This window comes from Ciconia boyciana, chromosome 9 (genome assembly GCF_034638445.1).
Source record: "Ciconia boyciana chromosome 9, ASM3463844v1, whole genome shotgun sequence".
Classification (NCBI taxonomy): Eukaryota; Metazoa; Chordata; class Aves; order Ciconiiformes; family Ciconiidae; genus Ciconia; species Ciconia boyciana.
The window spans coordinates 41,503,887-41,526,813 of record NC_132942.1 but is presented as its reverse complement, the minus strand read 5'-3'; positions in this window follow the sequence as shown (position 1 = coordinate 41,526,813).

Here is a 22,927-nt window from a genome sequence, read left to right as displayed (position 1 = left end):
TTGAAGGGCTGCTGGTTGCAAGTCCATTCCCATGATCAGAGAGCACATATTTATACTGGCAGTACAGTGACTTGTCTGATATTAGACTGATGTTTAAATTAGGTACAGACTCGATGATAACTCTGATTGCACCTGGGACTTCTGAGTGCAGCACAGGGCAAATAAATAATGATGTCTGTAGCAGTAGATAGAGATGCTGTTACTAACTTTGATACAGCAATGTGAAACACTGGGTGAAACATCACACAGGCTGACAGATTAGAGATTTCATAGGTTTCAGGTACAAGAATAAAGAAAATAGAACTTGAAATGAACTTTCTTTTATAAAAGTAGCCATGGAGGAAGCTTCCAAACACCTGTAAAACTACTATGCGGTTCCCACTGGTGACTGCACCCAGTACTTCAATGTAGAAATATGAACTGTAGCAACTGAGCTGTAGTTCTTCAATAAACTTTTTATAAACTTGGGTTTTAATGGATCTGGAACACTACAGAATATAGAGTATGCAAGCTTTTTCAGAGGGAAAGTGCCTAATTGTTGGTTTTGCACTGACACTGCATTCAGAGACATAACTTGGGATCTACACTGTACCATACTGGCCATACGTACCTGCAAAAAGAGTCAGACTTGTTCATTCAGTTCTGAACTATCAGTTGTTTAGTCCTTCCCCATTTCCCTTCCCAAGGAGCGCCTTTCTGCAAGGACAGAAGGGGAAGACACATGGTGAGGCAGATACCAGAAAGCTAGAGGAGTGTTTGCATAAGCTTAGTATTTTATATATCCTAAGACGCCTGCCCATACATTTTTGGGACTTCCACGTAATGATCTCCCATAGAGGGAATCACTTCACTACTCAGGCACTCTCAAAGTTGTAAAGTCAGTTGCCCACAAAATGCTTCGCTCCTCCCAGTTGTGCTTTGACGTCCTCATTGTTCTGAGCCTCCAGGAACAGGACATGTCTCCCAGACTCAATTAAAATGCACGCAGCTTTCTGAAGCGCTTCATTTCTGGTTTGTGTTTGGGGCTTGGCTGCACAAGTCAAAAAATTTGGTACATCTTTTTTGGAGGACAAACCCTGGCACTTCAGATGTTTCCCTTCCTGTAGGATTATTGTCATCATTTATCATCCTGTATATGCAGTACTTTTGATGGTGTGAATCCTTGCTCCTGACCCCACCAATGACATTAACAGAGAGAACACCACACTTTTGTGTAATTGTTTCCTCTCAACTGCTGCTCAGCTTTTGATGGTGATTTGGATGAGTAAATCAGCACAATTTTATGGAGTTCTGCCAGTTGTGACTCACTGATTTTTCCAGCACTTACGATACCAATGTTTTTGTCCCTCAGCGAGAAGCCTTTCCCAGCATCACTCCAACCCCGGAGAGAGCAGCTGAGTCCCTGCTGACACCCCGAGCAAGGCTCCCCACCCTGCCGTGCCCACCGCGGGGGGCCGCACGAGAGAGGTAAGGCACAGGGTAAGGGCTCAAACCAACACCTATTGGTAGTGCTAATTATTAAAAGCTAATGCAGTGTCCTCCCTCCATCCTCTTCCCAAAGCTTGGTTTCCCCATGACGTTAAGAAATGGGATTTGATGTTGTTTTCAATTTTGATGTGGTTTCTAACCTACGTAAAAGCAGGACTAACCATGACTATAAGCTCATGACCACTTCTTTGTTAGCTTCAGCCTGATTCAGATACCACATCCTGAGATGTAAAACAGAACTGAGATACACTGAAATAAAACTGGCTTATGTTCGAGGGAAAAAACAGGCTCAGTTTCGTCTTGCTGAAGCGCCCATCAGTACTCCTTTCCAGGAGGGCAGGGATTCTCCAGGGCATTAGCTGTTTTCTGTTGTGGATAAGATATATTTGCTGAAACTTGCTGCACGTTCAGAGGCCTCTTACAAGACGCTGGTTCATGATATCAAGTGTAGGACAGTGCCCTCCCTCTCCCCATAGTACGTTATGGTTGAACTCATAGAAATAAAACAGTTCTTGAAAAACACTTGGTAAATCTACATAATTAAAAATCTTTCCTGCTGGGGGTTAATGATTTGGGTAGATTAACTTGATAATGTAATGTAAAATGTCGAAACCAAGAGTGTGCATCCAGAAATACTGGTGCAGCTCTGCAATGGGAGACAATTTTAAGTAAATAACCAGAGAAAGTATTTTGCAATTAAATTAAAGATGTTTCCAAACTACTGTACTTTGCTATAAAAAACCCGTCATCTTGAAAAGTCAAGTTTCATTTATTTTAATTAGCGCTGTCATGAAGTATTCCATTCGGCAAACGCTGACTAACAAGCCCTTTTCCAGACACCAATTTGAAACGTGTGCATCAGAAAAATGATCACAGGCCCCTCATGTGGTATCTTCTGGGCCCAATTCTCAGGTAGTCAAGATCAGCCCCACTCCACCAAAGTCAGTGTGGCAAACTGATTTACATCAGGTGAAAACAGAGGTTTTAATGTCTCTGATACGCCCTTTGGGAGGTGATGCCAAGGCTACCGACATCAGCTGGAAGATTCCTGTTGTCTTCAGAGAAATTCAGGTTCAAAGCTGTGTGTGCCGGGATGAATCTCCAGTCCTTTTCACTGTTCTCGCACTCGAGTTATTTAACTGGAGAGGCATCAGTATCAAATGGATGGAAAGCCAAAGTGATCTTGATCCTCCTTTGAGACTTACTGTTGAATTGCATTATATATAAGCAGAGAAGCTTTTTTATTATTAATGGGATAAAAAATCAGAACCATCAAGGAAAATTATATAAGTCCTATTAAGATGGATGAGTTAGAGTTAAGTCCGTGTATTCGTAACAAGATTGTTCTCTGCGACTCCTGTAAAAGTGTATTGTCCTCTCATGGGAAGACCTCACCGGGGTGGAAGAATGCTGGGGGAAATGCCCCAAACTTCTCCTGGGGCAGCTTCCCAGCCTGGTGGGCAGTTGTTTAGGCAGTGGTCACACGCGTGCGGGCACAAGGCTGCTTTGGGGGATGGTTTGCTCCAGGGTGGTAAATCTGGGGCTGCCACCCCAGGAGCTGACCTTCCTTAGGACTTCTTGCTTAAATCCCTTTCTCTGTCGTCCTGCTTGTTTTCACATCTGCCAAGTATTGCGGTTCCTTCTGCATGTCCAATGAGGGGATTATTTTGCAGGCTTAAATCTCACTACTGAAAAAAGAAAGTTACACTGATAAATACTTGTTGTCTACACAGGGAGGCTGGTGAGGAATAAGCTGAAGTGAGTGTGAAGGGCACTGTCGATTCTGTAGAAATGCCTCTTATTTCACATGGCTAGCGTCACATCCACAGCACTCAAAGCAGTCTTTGTGCAGCACAAGGTATCCTCCAGGGAGCGAGTGAGGAGCAGCTATTCTGGGCTGGCCCCTTATTTAGGTAAGCCCATGTATATAAAGTCTGAATATTCCATTTTAATTTCATCCTGTTGCTCATAGCTAAACCCCTTGTTCTGCCTTAATTTATCCCTTCTCTCTGTTAACACCCTTCAAATACTTCTAGACTCTTCCCCCTTCCTTGCCATTTAGCCACGCTTTAATCTTACCTATTTATTCATTCATCATAAATCAATCTCTCCTGCCCCCTAATCAGTGCAGCGCAGCAGCTCTGCTGGGAGCTCCCTCCAGTCCCTGTGCCGCTAACGAGCAGGACCAAGTGCCGGGAGCCTCGCGGGTGGCACAGCATCGTGCCGGGAGGGACCCTTAACACCCGATCCCGGGGTGTCATGTTTGTCATATGCTGCCCTCCTGCCACCTCCTAATGCAAAATCAAGGTCTGCTTTCCTCCTGCTGGCAGCCCTACATATCTGATCCCCATTACTATCATTTTGGGAGGAATGGTTTTGTCCAGATAATAATAATTTTCATTTCCCCATTCAGAATCTCCTCTTATCTTCTACCTGTGCATAACTGATTGAGCAATAAGGACATTCCCTCTTTCCTTCTTACCTTATAATAAGCACCAGCAAATCTCTGCCGGTTTTGAACTCAGCAAGTGTGCACTCTGCACCTTCAAGTGGATCCTAATCCAAACATTATATGGCTGAAAGCATTCGAGTGCTTAAAGGATCCACAGCTTTTCTCCCCACTCCCCAGGGGTAATACACACAAACCTACCTGGCAGCGGGTCCCTCCCCAAACCTTTACAGCAGCAGCATGACCTCTGAATAATCTCCCATCTACGCAGACTCCCGCATCTGATTTCCTCTCCGCTGTTAATCTGCGATCTTCATAAGAATTACTACTATTAGGTTGTCTTTCACTATGTTATTCCCATGCTGAATGCTTCTAACACTCTCAGCAACTTTCATCTTGGCACCCCAGAGGCAGCTCTGTAGCCTCTTTACTTTGAATTATACTGGGCTACGAAATCCTCCCTTGAAGGATATCTTTATCTTTCTTAGCGTTTGTATTCAGTACAGGTGATGGGCGAGCTGGTCCCTGGCTGGTGTGTCTTTGGGCACTCAGGAGCAAGCCGAGTGCTAGATTTGGAGCCAAGAGGAAAGTCGCCCCCCAGACCAGGGTGGCAGGATTTTGTTCTGGTTTATTTTCTTGCCTACTCCATAAGAAAACAGTGCAATCTCTTTCTGATGTTGCATGGTCTTAGCATCCAGGCAAGTGATCTTTCCTGCCCTTTCTGTGGTACTTTACAGTTGTGTCTTTTCATCTTTCACTGCAAGGCTGCACGGTAAGGGGGAACTCGCAGCTGGAGGTACAGGGTATACATTGTGTGAACTCCTCTGAATCAAACATCGAGCTCACGATCATCTGCAGTGGTGGCAAGCTGGACTGGATGATTGCTCTGATCTCTCCTACTCTTCTGTTTTTACCTTCTCAGTTTGATTTGCTTATGTTTCACTGTCACTGGGCTATTCTGAATATCTTTTGTTCTGTGCCTGGTTCCCATTGCTGGTGCTTTTCTGTTCTTCCATTATTTTCTCTATATGTGGGAGACCTGACCTTCCCCTTGAATACCTCCTGCTAGTGACCACAACTACCTACGTCTTCTCCTTTCTCATCACGATGCAGCTTCCAGTCACTTATAAACACAGTGCTATTTCTGTTCTCCATCTCCTCTTCATCTCTTGGGAAGCTTTGACACCCTTGCTTACCATGTATGCCTGCTCTTTTACCAGGAAACCAGTCCTCCCACTTGGCTCTCCTGGTGTGACTGCCTGTTCCTCTGACCCCATGGAGCACAGGGCTTTGCCTGCTCCCTGCCTGGTGTCTCCCACGCAAACCGTCCTGCTTTCCCACCTTGTCCCGGTTGTCAAGGCAGCCCAGCCAATGCCATGGACTCAGCGCACTGCCCAGTTCATCTCACATTCAGTTTGGTTTAATGGAGTGAAATTCAGATGAAGTCAGAAACAATTACTCCAGCTGATGTCTCCCCAGTTTCTCACACAAATCTGAAAAACGTACCAGATCAGATACACGTACCCTACACTTAAAATGAGCCATTTCTCAGTACGTTAGTAACTCTGCTGCTTTCAATGCCTGGATAGCAGGAGATGATTTTATTTTTTTTCCTTGGCATGATGGACTGAACTATTCATGGCAATGTCAGAGATCAAAGGGAGAAGGAGAAGGCTCAAATGACCAGGGGAGCAGAACCAGCGCAGTGGAAAGGAGGCTTGGCGATAAAAGAAATTGGTGAGATGACAGCGAGATGAGCTGCGATCTAAGCCCTCCTCATACCTTGTGTTTTTATACATACACTCAAAACATATTTCAGGGCTTGAGAGTGTTTTCTCCTTTCTGGAGATCTATTTTGTCATTACTTTAGCTGACAGCCGTTGGGGAGAATGAAACACTTTGGTTAGCCTCAAACCTTGCTAAGTTCTCCTTAGGTTGAAGCACAGCTATGTTTTATTACAGCTGACACCAATCAAGGCAAATAGACAAAAGTGAGAATTTTTATTTGGGATCCATGAAACGAAGGGAATAAGTGAAGCGAATTTGGACTCACAGTTCAAAGGAAGGGGTAAGTAAGTCCCAGGAAAAGGTTTATCTTATCAACACCTTGTGCTTTGGGAGGAACGGGCTGTTTTACAAGGGATTCTGCAGCCTCTGCAAAGCTGTTGTGGCAGGATGAGTGCTTGGTACCATCTCTCTTCCTGGAATTTCGTGACGCGGCCAAGGTCATGGGAAAATGGTGTTAGGGGCAAAAAAGAAAAGGAAACCATGACCTTGTCCATCATAAAGGATTGAGCACTTACGAGTCTAGTCCCAAAAGGATTAAATTATTGCATGTTTGTTCTGAGGTGGCACCTATGGCCCACAGCGAGTCACTACCCCCCTGTACTAACTACTATAAAACGACAGAGAGCTGTCACAAAGATGCTATCCAAAGGTAAGAGAAACCCCTGTCCTTTCAGCGGCTCCGATCCCAGCCCCTACTGCTCTAAATTACCTCTGAATATTCTTGTGGGGCATTAAGCAAGAAGAAAACATTACAAGGCATCAGTGATTGACCTCAATGGATAGTCAGAACAGGGTCATGACACACCAGCCCTCAGCCATCAAAGTGTCACCAGGCAGGGGAATTTTAAAGCAAGATGGGTTGGAGGCTGAACTCGGCTATACGGCAGCAAAGCCCCTGCCATCAGGGGAGCTCCCCTGGGTTGGCATCGGTGGGAACGGCACAGGAACCAGCCCCACAGCGCCGATGGGGTGTTATAACGGGGCTGGAGCAAACATCCACGCTGGCTTGCTCATGTGAAGAGAAGCGAGAAAATTTTGCAATGAAATGTGGAACTGTTTGAAATTCACAGTTTGTCACAGCCCATTGTGAATTCAAGAACAGGCCTTCTTTCAAAGGAAATTTTTGTGATGGCATATTAAGAAAAAACAAGCCACTTTCTAGTAAAAATGGCCAGGCAAGCAGGCCTGCTCCAGACTGAGGCTTTGATAATATGAGCCCATTTTCCATGGCTTTGGCATTAAAAATACAGAGAAGTGCACACTGTCCAAACTTGCACAGAAAACAGACCTGTTGTCAAAGCTGTGAATGAAGAGAAATAGGAGACACCTGGAGAAAGGCATTTATATCCTCCTTTAGGAGAATACTACTTAAACATCTGCTTAATATTGAGTGTCTGTTTAAGATGTGGAAGGAACTTATCCACATATCCATGCACTGGGGAAGAAAAGTCCTGAGGACTACAGCCAGGTTGCAGCAGGATTCAGTGCTCCAATTTAGTACTAAGCCTGTTTGTTTGTGCCAATGAATTCTGGCGCTTTTCTTTTTCACTCCTGCGGCATTAATAGCAGCAAAATCAAGTCGCCTACAAATCCCCACACCTTGCATATCCAAACAAACCCCGCATCCTAGGCATTGCTCTGCTACGGTGAGTCGGGTACAGAGATTTGTTTGAAAGGAAGGACAAAGCCAAATCTCGCTTTGTTTTTCCGCTGTCCTAAATTTCACCCCGCCTCTGAATAGCTTTGCCTCAGCACTTTGAACTCTGCGTAACTCTTCAAACTAATGAGAAAACAATACCAAAAAAAAAGAGCCGTTTTCTTGTCCCCAAACCAGGAGCAGCCCTTGCTGCTGCTGAACCCGCGCAGGCTGAGCCCCGCGGTAGCCGGGGGGCCAGGGGAGCAGCAAGCCCAGGGCCAGGGGCACTGCTCGGGGCTGCCCGGGGCCTTTGTGTGACTTAACAGTGACATCCAGCGGTCACCGGGGTCCCTCTGACATCGGCCTGCCCGGGAAAACTCCCGAAGTCCCTTTTCTTGTGTAAACGTAGGGATATTTGTGCATCAGCAGTAGCCGACCTGGGTGCGAGGTGTTCCCCCTTGCTGGGGATGCCCTCAGCTGCCTCCTGACTGACAGCTACATCAGAGTGTGCCTTCAGCTTTTGTTTTAAACCTCAGAGGATAAAATAATCTTAAAATCACCCCCGTTTTCTTCAATTTTATAACCCCCGTGTGTTTACAGCATCACGAATAGTACTCATAATTAAGCTGCTATAAATGTAAAAATAAATCAAAGCCCTATTAAACCTTAGATCACAGAAACTTTTCCTTCCACTAGTTATTACACTAAACACAAAAATAAGCAGTTTTCATCTCAAGTTTAACATTACAGGCATATTTTTACATGATAATTTGGTTTTCAAAAAAAGTCTAACTGTGAAGTTTAATGATACCACATGAAGCAGCTTGTCAGTTCATATTTATATTCAAATCTGAGCTTTCACAGTTCCCAGTGTGTTTCTTTAGTATTTTGTTGAAGATATTCTGACAGTCTTTCTCAAAACTGTCTCTAGGAAAAGCAGCATGAAAACCTGCAAAGAAACAAAAAGCTTCCTACACTTCTGGCTCGGGGTTTGGATGCTTGAGGAGGAGACTTTTATTTCCCACATGCACACGAGGCTGATGCTCGAAGGCTCAAATGTCTGGCTGCCGCAACACAGCCCTTCTGGCTATGCCTGTCTTTTCCTACGAGCAATGGGTGGTTGCACCAAAGTCCTGGAGGAGTTCCTGGAGGTTAAAAATATATAAATCTGAAGCATGGAAAGCTGTAGCCCCTGGAGCACCTCTGAATCCACCCATGGAGGTCAGGTACCAGTTTTGGGGCTCCCCTTTGCCCTTTCTGCCCCCCTCTCCTGGTTGCAAGCCAGGCTGGCTATGCATAGCCAGCGAAAGAGGTATTTGGCTGGCGGTTTCTGAGTATTGCTCTCAGCACCAAGACGGATGCAGCCTGCCAAGCACAGCTTTGACCTAACGAGTTACGGGACCTGCCTTACCACAGGTAGCAAAACCTGAGCCATTATTCATCATCTGTTGTGATGCGGTGAAAAATAGGGGTCACTTCCCTGCTGACAGGGGTTTGCGGGAGAAGGTCTTACTCCTGCCCTTGTCCTAGGTGTTGACACGCCACGGAGCCTGGCCTGGCTGCATTATTTAAAGGAAGATTTCACTCTGCATTTCCAACCAAAGCCGCATGCACTCTGAATGAATCTCCTGTTGTTCCCCAAATCCCTTCTCATCCTCAGCCGGTGTGGCAAAGAAAAAAGCAGGGTGGAAGGAGAGGATGTGCCCGAAATCACAGGTGCATCCCACAACACACGGCTGTGCAAGATGCTCACTGAGGGTCAGGAAATAAAAACATGGGGCTGAACCCTGCCTCTCGTAAGTGGATCCTCCTGCCCCTTTGCACTAGAAACTCGCTGTGAAACCTCAGCTTCTTGGAGAACTCAGATGCCTCCTCAACGTGCCCTACTCTCAGAGAAGGTCACCCCATGTCACAGGCAGTGCAAGCAACGGCCCCACTGTCAGGAACCAGAAGATGTATTTCTTTTTACTATAAGACATGGAAGGTCTAAAATGACTGCAGCTGCCATTGCATTAAAAAATGTATGTCTGCTGCCTTCAGGGTTTTGACATTAGATGTTCCTTTCAGTCTCTCCTTAGCTGACAGCTGCATTTCATGGTCTCATGTCCACTCCAGAAAAAAAAGCAACCTTTTCATCCCAGTAAGCCAGCATGAGAGACCTCTCTTGCAGCACCTCCTGATTCATGAGTGCTAATTTGTCCTGGATTTCCTCTTCTCTCTCAGCTACACTGCAGGAGCCTGGGGACAAGGTGACCAGAGTTTGGGTCAGTCCCTCTGCGTGACCTTGGGTGAGTCTCTTTGCTCCCTCCCGTGCTTTGCTGTGTACCAGTGGGGTGGGAGTCGCAGAGGTGGAGGAGGTGAAGTGATGGGCACTGTGCACAGGTCTCGGCAGCGACTCCCCCATGCCCCCCGTCTCCTCGTGTCTGCCAGCACTGCCCACCACTGGGCTGCACGAGCGCAACCGCCACATCCCGCAGCCCCGACCGCAGGAGGCACGTGCTAATTCCTGATCGGCTTTTAATGATCCCAAACCCCTCTACTGACTCAGGCGACAGCTAAATTTATCCCAAGGTTAGGGTGACTCTGCTGTACTGAAATCTATTTAAAGTCAAAGCAAGCACTTCAGAATAACAAGTTGTTATACAACTCCGGAGACCAGGCAGCTTCCCATATTCTTTTTTTAATGTAAAAGGTAACGTATTTCCATATTTTGTACGTGCTAATTGTTGGGAACACTGTCAGATGGTTCGGCAAATTGAAAATGACAACATCAACCTGTTCAATCCATTAAAATCTCTCCAGGATCGTAAGGGACATTGTCAGCCAAGTAATGCTGGCATCCCTGTGGTAAAGCCATCTTGCTTCTTATTAATGACCGGCTTTGCAAATGAGCAGATTTTCTTAGCGTGCACCGCTCCATCACATTATCCAGGAGGGGCACAGGCACAATGTAAGGAAACCCAGAGGTTAAAAGAGAAGACTTTCACCCCAATGCAGCCTTAATGAAGAGAATGGATGAGTAAAATTTAAATAGGTCCCAGGCCACACAGCCAAGATAAAAGGTTGGGAATAGCTTTCTCCTTGTCCAAGGACGACCGCAGGAGTTTAGAGGGAATACGGTGCAGATTCTGGATCAGTCTTTTACAAGAGAGAAGTGGTACCATTTTGAACAATTCCTGAGTCCCATCTTCAGGAGAAGCTAAAGAAAACAGCAACCCAAAACCCGCTGTAATTCAGCTCTGATTTGGGGGAGTCAGGTGTTTAATACCTTGACCTGGACCTTAGCTCCTTTGTGCAGCAACACAAGCCGGCTCCAGTCCAAAAAGCTGTAGAGATAAGTTAGTGCAGTGCTATGCCCAAGCCAATATACCGTGGTATTTATTTCCACTAGTATTTATTACCTTGGCTGTGGTATTTCCCAAAAGCAGAAAGCAGCTGTGTATAACTTCCACACCAGAATTTCCAACTAGCCGGGATTGAAGGCACAGAAAACTTGCATCTGTTTTCATCCATCCTGATAGACACATCCAAAATCATTTTGCTTTTGAAAATGTTGCCATAAAGCTGTTAATTCATTGTAGCCGTGAGCCTTTCAACCCATCCAAACGCTGAATGTGAGGATCCTGGTATCTTACCCAGCTCATTGTGAGCAGAGTCAGCTCCTCCTCAAAGGACGGTAGCACCGGCTTTGCTGGGGACTGTCATAAAACAAACAATAGCTCATTGTCCTAATACTGACGGATCTCTAATACTAAAATAATAATTATTTTTTCACTTGCCTAGTATTTTCTGCACTCTCTTTGTCTCTGCAATGTTCTTGTGGGTATAAAAATCTACCGGGATGGATCGCAGATGGAGAGACAGCATTAATTTAAAACAGTAATGGAATAATGGCTGCGACACAGGGGAGAAACACAGGGCTGTTATTTAAGTGAAGAGCAAAATTCCCATTGTTTTGTGTTTTAGGGCTGTGGAACATGTCCCAGGAATAGCACTTTTTCTCCTTCAGTATCCCCAGCTGCTTCACGTTAGTGTCTCACAAGCTACGCTGTTGTTCTGGGAACGTCACAGACTGTTAGTAATTCTTTATCTTTCATTTAAGCCATCTTGTTTGCTCTCCTGGACTGCTCTAAAGCAGGCTGACATTGCCAAAGAGATTTACTGCCTGTACTTTGTATAAACTTTAATTAGGTCTCCATTCATGTCTCTTACCTGACACTTACATAAGAAATCACTCATAAACTACTAGCACAGTACGGAAATCGATACATGTCTTAAATGCACAGTGACTTTCAGGCTGAAATTAAGTGCCTTCACTTACTCAGGTTGTGTCCACCTCCGCTTCGTGGCATGGACATATGGGTTTGCTCTGAGGGTTGTACTGCAGCCAGGCCCAACATCTTTTGGTCAAGTAGAGGCATGAGTTGCCCCAAGCGCAAGGGTCTCGGCACAGCTGGGATGGTGTATTTCCCATCTCCCCTCGTTTTGACATACAGCAGCTACAGCCATGGAGGTGTGCAGAAATTAAAGCTTTAAACAAGGAATTGTTTCTTTTTGTCACTTCAATTTCATTTTATTAGACTTCCTGACAGCTCCAAGCTTCAGACATTGGTGGCAACGGTGGCTGAAACATAGTACTATTATATTATTGTCACTTCAATTTTTGCTTGTGTTTCTAATAGGAATCTAAATGATCAGGTGTTTAACTTTCACGCTCCATCAATGTGAGGCAGAAAAAAATACAACTGCCTATCTTAAGATCTAGCACTCTAGAAATGGCATTTTTTGAGAGGGGATTTTCTTTCAACTGTTGGGTTATACGACTTTATTTGTCTCTCCCTGGGTGAGAGGGGCCTCCCATTCACTGGCAGATTATCTCCAGAGAGGGAAGGATGGATTATCACTTTGTTTAGGGGTGAATACTCGGCTTGTGGCAGCACTGTAGCTGTGTGCCCTTGCGCATCCCAGCCAAGACAAGGCTAAGCTGTAAGCATGCCTCTGAGTGAGTTTACATTCCAATGCCTGCTTTGTTATTCATCTTGCAGGCTTGTGAGTACAGAACCTATAAGAAAAGGGGCTTCTTAAACTTAACCCCTCAAGTTACATGGAGGACAGCCCATTGCAGTCTTTATTTCCAGGCAGTGGGGAGACAGATGTGAGAACCTCGAGGTTGCCTGGGCTGCTTCACTCCTGCAGGAACAGGGTGCCACCAAGTGTGCAAGACACACATGTTATCTACAGAGAAAACCAGCATCTGAAGTGTAATCACCTCCAGAAAAATAATTTATTCCTTATGACATTCATATGGAGAATTTTTAATAAATCCTGAAAAAAGATGGCCTATCTAAACACTTACTTGCAAAAATACAGGAATGTACATGACAGCTGTAGGGTTTTTTTTCTTTTTCAATAATAAATGCATAGTAGAACTCAATTTACTCTTTTTTTTGTTTGCTCTTTAAAATAAGATTAACTGGGTGCATGCATCCAAACATGCTAAGGAGGCATCATCAGTCATTTACTGAGTTTTCCTTCCTACTCTTCATTTCATTTTCATGTGTCCTTTTCTTCCTGGCTGTGACATTCAACCCCAGAGCTGTTTCTCCTTCTGCTTCCTGGCACCTTGGTAGAGTCACTTACAACTCGCACTGCAAGAGTCTCCTTTTGACAAGGCAGGGAAACTTCATCAAGGGCAACAATTTTGACAACTGGGGACTTCATGGAGACCTACAGAGCAGCCCATTTATGCAGGTGACTAAATTGGGGTTGGAAGCCTAACTTTTCACGCCCATTTGGACTCCCTTTTCTTGGACTAAAAACCAAAACTCTTTTTTGGCTTCAATGAATGGTCCCACAGGCTGTTTTCCCCTTCTCAGAGACACCAGGCTACAAAACCGTTCCGTCAAGCAGCACTATTTCATTTAATCTGAAATAATCACACTGTAATCAACAGGATTGCTCCCAATACAACACGTTGTGTGATACAAGCCGCAGCATTGTTTTAAAGAGCAGAAATGAAAGACTACAATTCCTGTATCTGGACATTCAAAAATCTACATTCAAAGCCTCAACATCAGGGGTCAACTTTGAAAGCGTAAATCGTCAAATCTGGAGAACTTTGGGGGGATTCCCATTCTTACAGTTCAGAGGAAAGAAATCCCTCTGCACACAAGCACATCCAGTAGATAATCTCATGCTGGAAATTAATTTGTAAGCAGCGTAATAGTTCCATTAATAAGATTAATGCCAGGTACAGCTCTATAGATTATTGAAAAGACAAAGCAGCCTGATCCATGCAATTAGAATGAGATACCTGCATTAATTAGGATGCTCACCTGACAGTAATGGTTACATCAAACAGCTCAAGGAACTCAATCTCCTCCTCTGGTGTCATGATTCTTTCTGGTTTGTGTTGTCAATAGTGATATCAGTTTTCTTCTGTCATACATATTCAGGAAGAATAATACTGTTGTTCTGACATGCAAGTGTAAAATACTTTCTTTCTCCATCTTGGTTCTGATCTAAGTGATAATCAAATATTCAGCATCATTTTTTGTGTTGGCTTATTTGAATTACGGAAAAATCCAGAGGTCTGGTTGGTGTGAAATAGCGCAGTGTTGGCTCACCTTGTTCGGACACCAGCTACTTTTCCCCTTCAGATGAAAGCAGAAACCATCGCAGCAGATTTCATCATGGTGTCTGCATGTCACCCTCCATTAAGTAAATGGAGGAGGTCAAATAACAACCAAGGCAGGAGATAACATACTTTCATAATCTGGAAATTCTCCTAAATGTTATAAAACAAAATCAAATAACACACTGTTCGAGCAGAGAATGCAGCTCAGGCCCACGGTGTGCTGATGCTTAGGGCTTTATCTCTGCAGCAGGGCACCCTGCCCGCCCCACAGCAGCCACGTGTTCCCCGGCTTTGTGTAAGGGCCATGCAAATTTCTGGATCTTGCCGATGCAGAGCCCAACACACAGGCATGGATGAGGCCACTGGCACCCGGTCAGTGTTACCTTGCTTGTGTACCTCCAGGGCATGTCCCTTTTTTCCAAGGAGTTTACCATCACTTCCCTTGCCCTATTCTGCAGCTTTACTAGGAGGGTTTCTATCGTGTAGTGAGTCAAGCACCAGGGTGCCACGTCACCCTAACAACCATCCTTGGGAAAGGAAATCACTCTGTTCTGCTCTGTTGTACTCATCCCCAATTACAAGCCAAGTATCTCAGTCATGAATGTCAAAACAGATACTATCTGGTTAAATGATACAAGATAGGAGCTGTTAAGCCATAAGCTGTCATGCACCCAGACGTGATTGACAGGAAAGCTGTCTCCTGATGGTACAGGGGAATTACCTTAATACTTAAGGTGAAGTGATGCCTGCTTAGCAGAGCCCTTGTTGTTCCACATTAGATGTAATGCTGGCAGCATTACTGTTACCACACGCTATTTTCTTTTTTTTTTTAGAAAGATTACCATGCTTTTGTATCTTTCTAAAAATGTGTTGGGCCCTCTAACATGCTGTGATTAATTTTCAAAAACCAAAGCTACAATTTAGACTAAAGAAATACTCCGGTTTTTTATCTCTGCATCACATGAACCACGTTGTGTTCAAAATCACCGGTCACCTTTGGGGGACTGGTACTTTGGGTTCCCTTGAACGGTGCGACCTACAAACGGTGCAACGCTCCTTTGATTTCTGTCTGTGCAGCTTTTTGGCCATCACTAGTTATGCCCAGCTGTGAGATCAATGTGTCATTCTTGTTATGTCAGGATTACTGGCATGCTCTTCTGCTCGTTTTGCTGAGCTACAGGAGCTGCTGGGCAGCACTGGATCATCTCCAACAGAGATGAAAGGAAGTATCGGGTGAGCTAGAATTGGGGAATCTGTGCTTGAGATTTCGACGCTGAAGCTCTCAGAGTCACTTGCTTCATTTCGCCAGGTGCTAGAATCATTTCTGCATTGTCCTCTATTGTGAATGTATCTGCTGAGAGCTTACAGATGAGAAGGAATGGCCAGGTCAGCCAAAATCAGTCTACCCACACGGTCACCCCAAGCCTTGATCCATCCTAACAAGCTGCTGAACCCATCTTTTCCCTCTACGCATCAAGCCGTTGAGCAGGAGGGTGGCTGAGGGCTGACACAGGTCTGTGCTCAGAGCAAGGGACTCCATCCGCACCCTATGTGCGGATCACGAGCACGCGCCATGGAAATAGATGAGCGCAACAGCACAGCAGCATGAGGAGGGCATCCTTGTGCTGGATGGGGAGATGTGAATTTCCACTGGCATAATGACTTCTAGAACAAGAGTAGAAAAAATAACTAAAAACACACCAAACCATAGTAGCTGGATGTTGAGTCCTTCATTCAGCTTTGAAACCCCTCCGATCAGCTACACTGAGAAGTGTCCTCCTTCCAGCCCACATACCTGCAGTTTGTAATGCCCCCCTGGAAATTCAGAAATTGTTTAAGGAAATTCAGGAAGAATTGTAAAGATCTCTTTGTGCCTAATTAGAAAAAAAATCTTAAAAAGCAATCAAGGCTTTGTCAGCACCGTTTTGCAAATGTGAAATGCCATTTCTTGTGTCTTTATGCCCAAGCATTTGCAGCATATTGGAGTCACAAATCTGAACCCCTTGCATATTGGGCCAATAAGGCTGGAATATCAATTCTAATCCCAGATACACCAAATTTTGTAGACACCTTGCTCTAACCTAGCTTTATGAGTGTTAAATCCTGCTCTGGATATTTCCAGATCAGCACGCATTTGGGGTCAATTTGCACCTTTCAGACTAAAAGTGAAATCTGGCCTTTTGCTGAGAGCGCTTTGCCTCAGGCACGCAGGTACCTCAGCAAAGGGGGAGTGCTGGAAGGAGCGTGAGCTCTTGTATCCTGCTCTTCACCACATTTTCATGGTACTTGGACACTCCAAGCAGTCGCAGAAGCTTCCCACTCCGGTGCAGGTGTGCACCAGGGACCCGCCGTACAAGCTCAGGTGTCTGCGATGCTTAAACTTCTCTGTCTCTCCAAGATATATTTGAACTCTGTCCACGGTGTTTGTTGAACAGCGAGGTATTTGGATAGCATTTGAGTTTGCTATGTTTGAAATGTTCTCACTCTGCATAAATTTGTCATGACTGAAGATTATATTAAACATAAACTCGCACAGGGAAATCACGCAGCCAGCCTTCCCTCCTCCATGCACACTTGAACAGACTTGCTAAGTGCACAGACAAGGAACCCTTTCAGCCCAAGTTCATGATTCAGTGAACCAACCCTGAAATGCAATTCTGGCCCTGAAAGTGAGAGATGCTCTCATTTTACTCCCATATCTGCAGAGTTTTACTTCTTTTTTTTTTTTTTCTTCTTCTGCCTTAGCATTTTGCCCTGATGGGGCATGTTCTTCATTGCAAATAATTATATACTTGGCAAAAGAAAATCTGGGGGCAGTCTGAAAGATATCTTAGGAAGTCTTGAATGTTGCCAGAAGGCCCAAGGAGGAACAATTTAGCTGGCAGATAAATCGTTGTAATAAGTGACCTGACATTTCTTTTGTGTTTGACCATGTTGCACTGTGAAAATTGACAAAATCCTGTTCCAATTGAAAATATTTTCTCCTGGTTGTGTAGCTGGTTAATCCTTAAAAAGACCCAGATTTTCCATCCCATAGCAGAAGAGCTCAGCTGTAGCTGTGTGCTCATTATTCCCAGCTGGCTGGCGTTATTTTTCAGCTGTTCCCATTCCACACTATTGTTCTACTTCACCTTAAACCAGTTACACTAAAAACCTCTTTGAGAATGGCAGCGGCACCATTTTCTGGGCAGTTGAGGACTCCAAAGCATGACAGCCAAATAGGCAGACGGAGTCAATCTGCAAAAGTCAGCTCAAAATCAATAAGATGATACATTTCAGGTGAGAAGATGCTGAATAGTTATTTTAAAATGCCTTGGGATTAGACAAAATGTACTTCCCATCCCATTCATCTATAATAAGTTGTTGGTGCTTTCTGCATGATTGAATTTCATTTCACATCTATGTTGTATATTAAGGTTCACCTGCACTTGTATTTTTTTTTTTTTAGTCCACAGACTATTTTGGGAAGTTTTTTTTTAAATAAAACAGTATCAGCACAGAGGGTAAGTGGAGCAAATAGTTCTCTGGGATGTGCCTCCTGTTAAAGAGGTTTGCTTGTAAAGAGAATTGTCTTTTTGGGGAGGATGGATGAAATGCACCATGTGAGAGGGAAGCCAGAGAAGTTTGCTGTGGGATGTAAGTGGTCTGCAATCCTGACAGCTTACCTGAGGGCACAGGAGCGAACCTCAGCTAGTGCCATCACTGGATACTCTAGCAATGCGTGGGCATCTGCATAAAACAGCATTATTTTCAGGGGAAATAAATAACACTAGCTCACTCCCATAGTAACTTAGTTAGCTCCGAGATTAATGAGTAATGAAGAAAAGGTTAGCAAGCTAAGTAAAGAGAAAATTCATGGATTGCATTATTTAAGTTCCTTCCAGTTCATTTGGGCAGTATATGCACACTGGAGGCAAGCAGACTGAATTTAAGGTTTGTTTTTCTTTCCTTTGTCTTTGCCAGGCCTTGAATTGAACCTGGTGTATTCAGGATCTCCTTTAAGAACTAAGTGCAATAGTGTGAAGGAGAAGGGCTGCCACAGTGGTCCAGGCTTGGAGGGCTCAGTGTCAGAGCATCATGAGGATAACGACAGGCTTCATCTCCTCCAGAAAGGGCATGGACTGTGCATGACAACCCTGCCACTTCCATCCCTAGTCCACATCCAGCACTTGGGGCTGACTGCTCTCATCTGAACTCAAGAGACAGGGGAGAACTCAGGTCGCATCTCATGCTACATGCACAACTGCTTATTTGCAATCCAAACACCTTCATATTTTCCAGGCTCTCTGCTCTCTGGGACGCAAACCTGATTTCCTTGTTTACCATCAGCTTTTAAGTTTCCCACAACAAAAGTCAGCCTGTGCTGGGAAAACCCCTACCACCTGTGTCTGTTAGTCCTACGCTTCTCCAGGGGCACCCTCTGCTGCAAATAAATCTGTCAGTCTCCAAGGTTACTAATAATTTCAATGCATAATTAGTATAATGATGGGGGGGGGGGAGAAAGTACCATAAAGATATACATTTTGTCTCTAGTAATTCCTCCATCTGTTGATAGGCCTAGCAGGGTGTGATGCTCAGCCTCTACAGATTTCAACTTAAAAGTTTGCCAAGATACTGAACTGAGTTAAAGGCAAATCAAATACAGCAGCTTTAGGAAATTACAGCAACCGCCCTATTGTTTGACTTCCACAGTCTCTATTTCAAGCTTTCCGATTCTTAAGCAAAGCAAGATTCAGCTTGGTATTTTAAGAGTATGAGATTCAGAGCATCGATCACGGGTAGGACAACTAGTCTTTTGAGGTCAGAGGGACTACGCTGCAACTTGTTGGTGCCCAGCATACTCTCACATAATGTTAGGGGTGTTCAAGTACTTTTTAACCAGCACTTGGGTTCCAGTTATGGAAATCACTTACAAAACTTTTTTTAAACCTTTCAGTTGATATGAGTAAATATTAATAATGTATTTTACACATTAATGAATAGAGGGGTGGTATAAGTTGTCCAAGAGTGATAAAGAGAAAGTAACACCTTTTCCTAGGTAGTTAATGACTCATGAAGTGGCATTCGGATGAATTAGCAGTCACAAGCATACAGATAGGTGAGCAATTTCCTAAATGCAATGTTGATTTTAAAGATTAACAACACTTTCAGAGCTTGTGTACAGCCAAGAGTTTTCACCAGATGTCCAAATACCTAGCTGTGTAGCTAGAATGAAGACTTAAATAAGAAACTGAGTTGAAATAAATGTCCTGTTTCCTACTCTCTAATCTTGTTTGAAGCTCTGGGAGTCCCGCCGTTCTCAACACTGGTTGGTAGTCAACAAGCAAATAAAGCCTATGTTGGATTAGTGGATTTTATTCCCCCCTTAGGACCTGAACATTTTTTCTTTTCTTTAATGTTCAGACTGAAACACTTACTGCATAATAACAACAACCTGAGTCAGATGCAAGATGCATAACTGTGAAAAATATGTTCATTGCTTCCCATGCAGCCTGCCAGTTTGGGAAAGAGAGAGCCTGGCTTACGTTCAAGGTTTGGGGATTGTATCATAATTTTGAATGGAGCCCAGGATGCATCTGAAATGGGAAAGTCGAAGAGCCAGGGGGCTTTATAATATTAAAAGCACTACTGGAAAAATATGATATGGACAAAGAAAAAATCAATCAGATGAAAGCTGTAATTAGTCCGTGTGAGCTCCTTGCAAGAAGGACCGTGCTGTACTCACGGTGTATACTGTACTGAGCTGGTGCCAGCTCTGCTCACTCTCTCTGTGCTGCCTTGCTCGGCAGCCCATCAGGAGGACCGCAGGGATGGGCTTCCTTGTTCTAGAGGAATAGAATTGGTGAAATCAAGCCTATAGCCAATCCCTTGCTTTAATCTTCTCTCTTTTGAATGACAGACCCCCAACTTGGATCAGTACGTCCAAAGATGTTGTTTTGGTTTTACTTAGGAGACAGCTGACAGGAGAAAACGCTTTGTTTCTGGGCTCTGTGGGTGGTTCCAGCCAAGCTTGTCTTGATGGCAAGCAATATGCAATTCTGACATAAATGTCCCTTCATTCGTTTATATAGGAAATAATTGCAGATGTATACAACCATATAATGGAGACATGCAGAGTTCAGCACATATTAATGCAAATTGTGTCTTTATTCTGACATAGGAGGAAAGTTCATCTAAGCTCCACCTCCCCTGTCATCTTGATTCTAACTGTGCCCAAAAGCATGTGTCCCGGACGGAGTACAAATGGGCAAGAATCGGTGATATTTTCCAGATGCACACTCACAATCCCCAGCAGTCTGTCATCACGTTTATTGACGGAGCCAGTCAATACAGGCTCTCGACTGAAGGACTGGCAAGCTCAGTCTTCTCCTAGGGGTTTCTTTCTGTGGGTCTTGCTACTAATTGAATGTTCTCTGAACTTTCCATGTTTTTTCTTGATGAGGAAAGCCCTTCAGTGACTTTTCCTACTGGTTGTGAAAAGCCAAAATTCAGTTGTTCGTGCTAATATGGCATCACAGCTTCTTTTGCAACTATCATCATAGAAAGCCTTGACACTGTTTTTGGTGGGCTCAGTAAAAATAAAAGTAGAATGAACTCTTGAAGGGTAAGTCTGTAGGAATGCATTTCCCTCTCTGGCTATGGCAATGACCTTATAGCACTGCAAATTGCCATTCAGGCAGAAGCATCTCTTTCTTCACACGACACATGGATCTCACATTCTCACTTGCTTCTTCTGTGAGAGCTTCTGTGAGAGGAATTCACTTCTGTGAGAGGAATTCACTTCTGTGAGAGCTGAGTTTATTATCCAGGAGCTGGTATCTGAGCCCTGAGCCCACATCCTGCACCAGACACCCCACTTCAGCATTGGCACCTGTTTCAGCATTGTGCAATGTGCAGATGCTGAGCTCCCCATGACATGTCACCATCCCCAAGAATGCTGGCCCCGGGTACCACCACCCCTGCAGTCCTGCTGGGATGGGGACAACATCTCTCTCATGGTTTTGTACCATGGAGACAGTGCCGAAAGTCATATTACTGCAACTGCTAAAGGAGGAAGAGGATTTCCTTCAGCTATGTTTGAAGAAAGAAATAAAGTCTGAGCCCTGGCTGTTCTCTGGCCAGGCTCTGGTCCCCACCAGCAGTCGGAGGTTCAGATCTTCAATACAGCCTTTTCTCAGTGATCCTGTTTGTACATTTTGTGCTGCTTTGCTCCTTGGGTTTGTATATCTTCCCAGTGGTTTCCTAGCTGGATATTGAGACCATTTATGATAGCAGCCAAGAAAATTTGGCACAATAAGCTACCTATTTTTAATTTTTCTCAAGACAACTAACCCTATTCCATATGCACAGCCTGCTGACATCTCCTCTCTTTTTTTCTCTTTGTTAAACCATCTTGAACAGCATCTGTCTCATTCCAAAAAAGCTGTGAAGCAGCCTCTTCCCTGGGTAACACTTACTTGGTCTGGCTCAACTTCTAGAAGTTATTTTCATATCCTGCATGCACTAATTCTCTACTTGGAGGAAAAGACTCTGAGAAATGAAGAGGTTTAAGCTTACGTATTTTAGCTTACACATATAGCAGCCAAAGAGTATGGCTGGCCCAGCTCTTTCTGCTGGTGCACAGTAGCAACCCGCTGTGCCATGGTAAATTAATTGTGTTTCTAACCTCTCAATCTGGTGCTTCAATTGCCTTAGAAGGTGCAGTCTTCCTTCTTAGCACAGCCTTGCAGCTTCACTGTTTCATCAATGTGTAAGTGAACTTTTCCTGAGGACTTTCGGCTCTCTGCAGGAACACTGGGCATCTTGAAAGCTCCAGCAAAACAGCTATGCATAGATGAGATGCCCTATCAGTCAAGGCCAGGCCCTTTTCCATATTTTAGAAATGATGAAATGAAGACATCTTCCTAACTTGGCTCCTAAAACAGATGTTCTGCTTCCATTTTCTCCCGCTTTCACCAAAAAGAGAGGTTGAGCCTGGTATCACACAGCAGTCTATTCACCTATTCCGTAGTCTGGAGACATGGAGAAAATGGTCAAAAGGGGGAAAATGTAGAAAAGATAATCCATGGAGGAATTCCAGCTCTAGCATGGGCAGTGGAATAGCCTACAGTGACAACAAGAAACAGGTTCACTCCTCACCTTTACCACTAGCATGAGGGAACACAAAAAGTTTCCCAAATTTTATTACCTTTTCTGCAAAGGTGTTTTGAGAATCCCCCTCCCATGGGGTCACTGAAGGAACAAAGCTAGGAGCCACAGATCACAGAGAGAGGTCCAAACCCGCTGTGGGGGTACGCGTGTCCCCCACAGAGTCTTGAATTTGATCCCTGGTTTAATTCTGAGGATTCATCGGCTGAGATATCTAAGATACCCTCCAGTTTTCTTCCTGTATGCTGTCACTTGGGGATTGTCTGAATGTCATCTAAAACCATGAAACTGCAGCTGTGTCACCTATGCAATGGGACTGAAGTGCTCCTGATCACCAGGAAATGGTTGCTCGTTTACACCTACCTGCCTGTTATATTCTCCATGGGACTGTTTTATTTGAACTCAGTTTTTCCAGCTGTGCAAGTTTTTCACCATTATGTTCCTTTTCCTCCTTGCTTTTGATGGGTCAGCAGCACTTTAACATGGTAATGCTGGCCTGTCACCAAGTTTACGAAGTGCTGCAGTCAGCAGGTCGCTCCAGCAGAAACCTCTTCTGCTCCCCACCCAGCAGCACCACCCCAAAGCTTGATCCAGCCTTTGAATACCAGATCTATGAGGATCCTAAGGCTGGACGCTAGCCCAAGTTCCCTCAATAACAGCCCAGCGTGAGCCCAGATGAGCTGTCAAGCTGGCTGATGGTACTGTTTTAAATTCACGATAATATATTTTTCTAATTTAATCTCTAGAATGGAAGTGCACATTTCAGCTCATGATTTCCAAC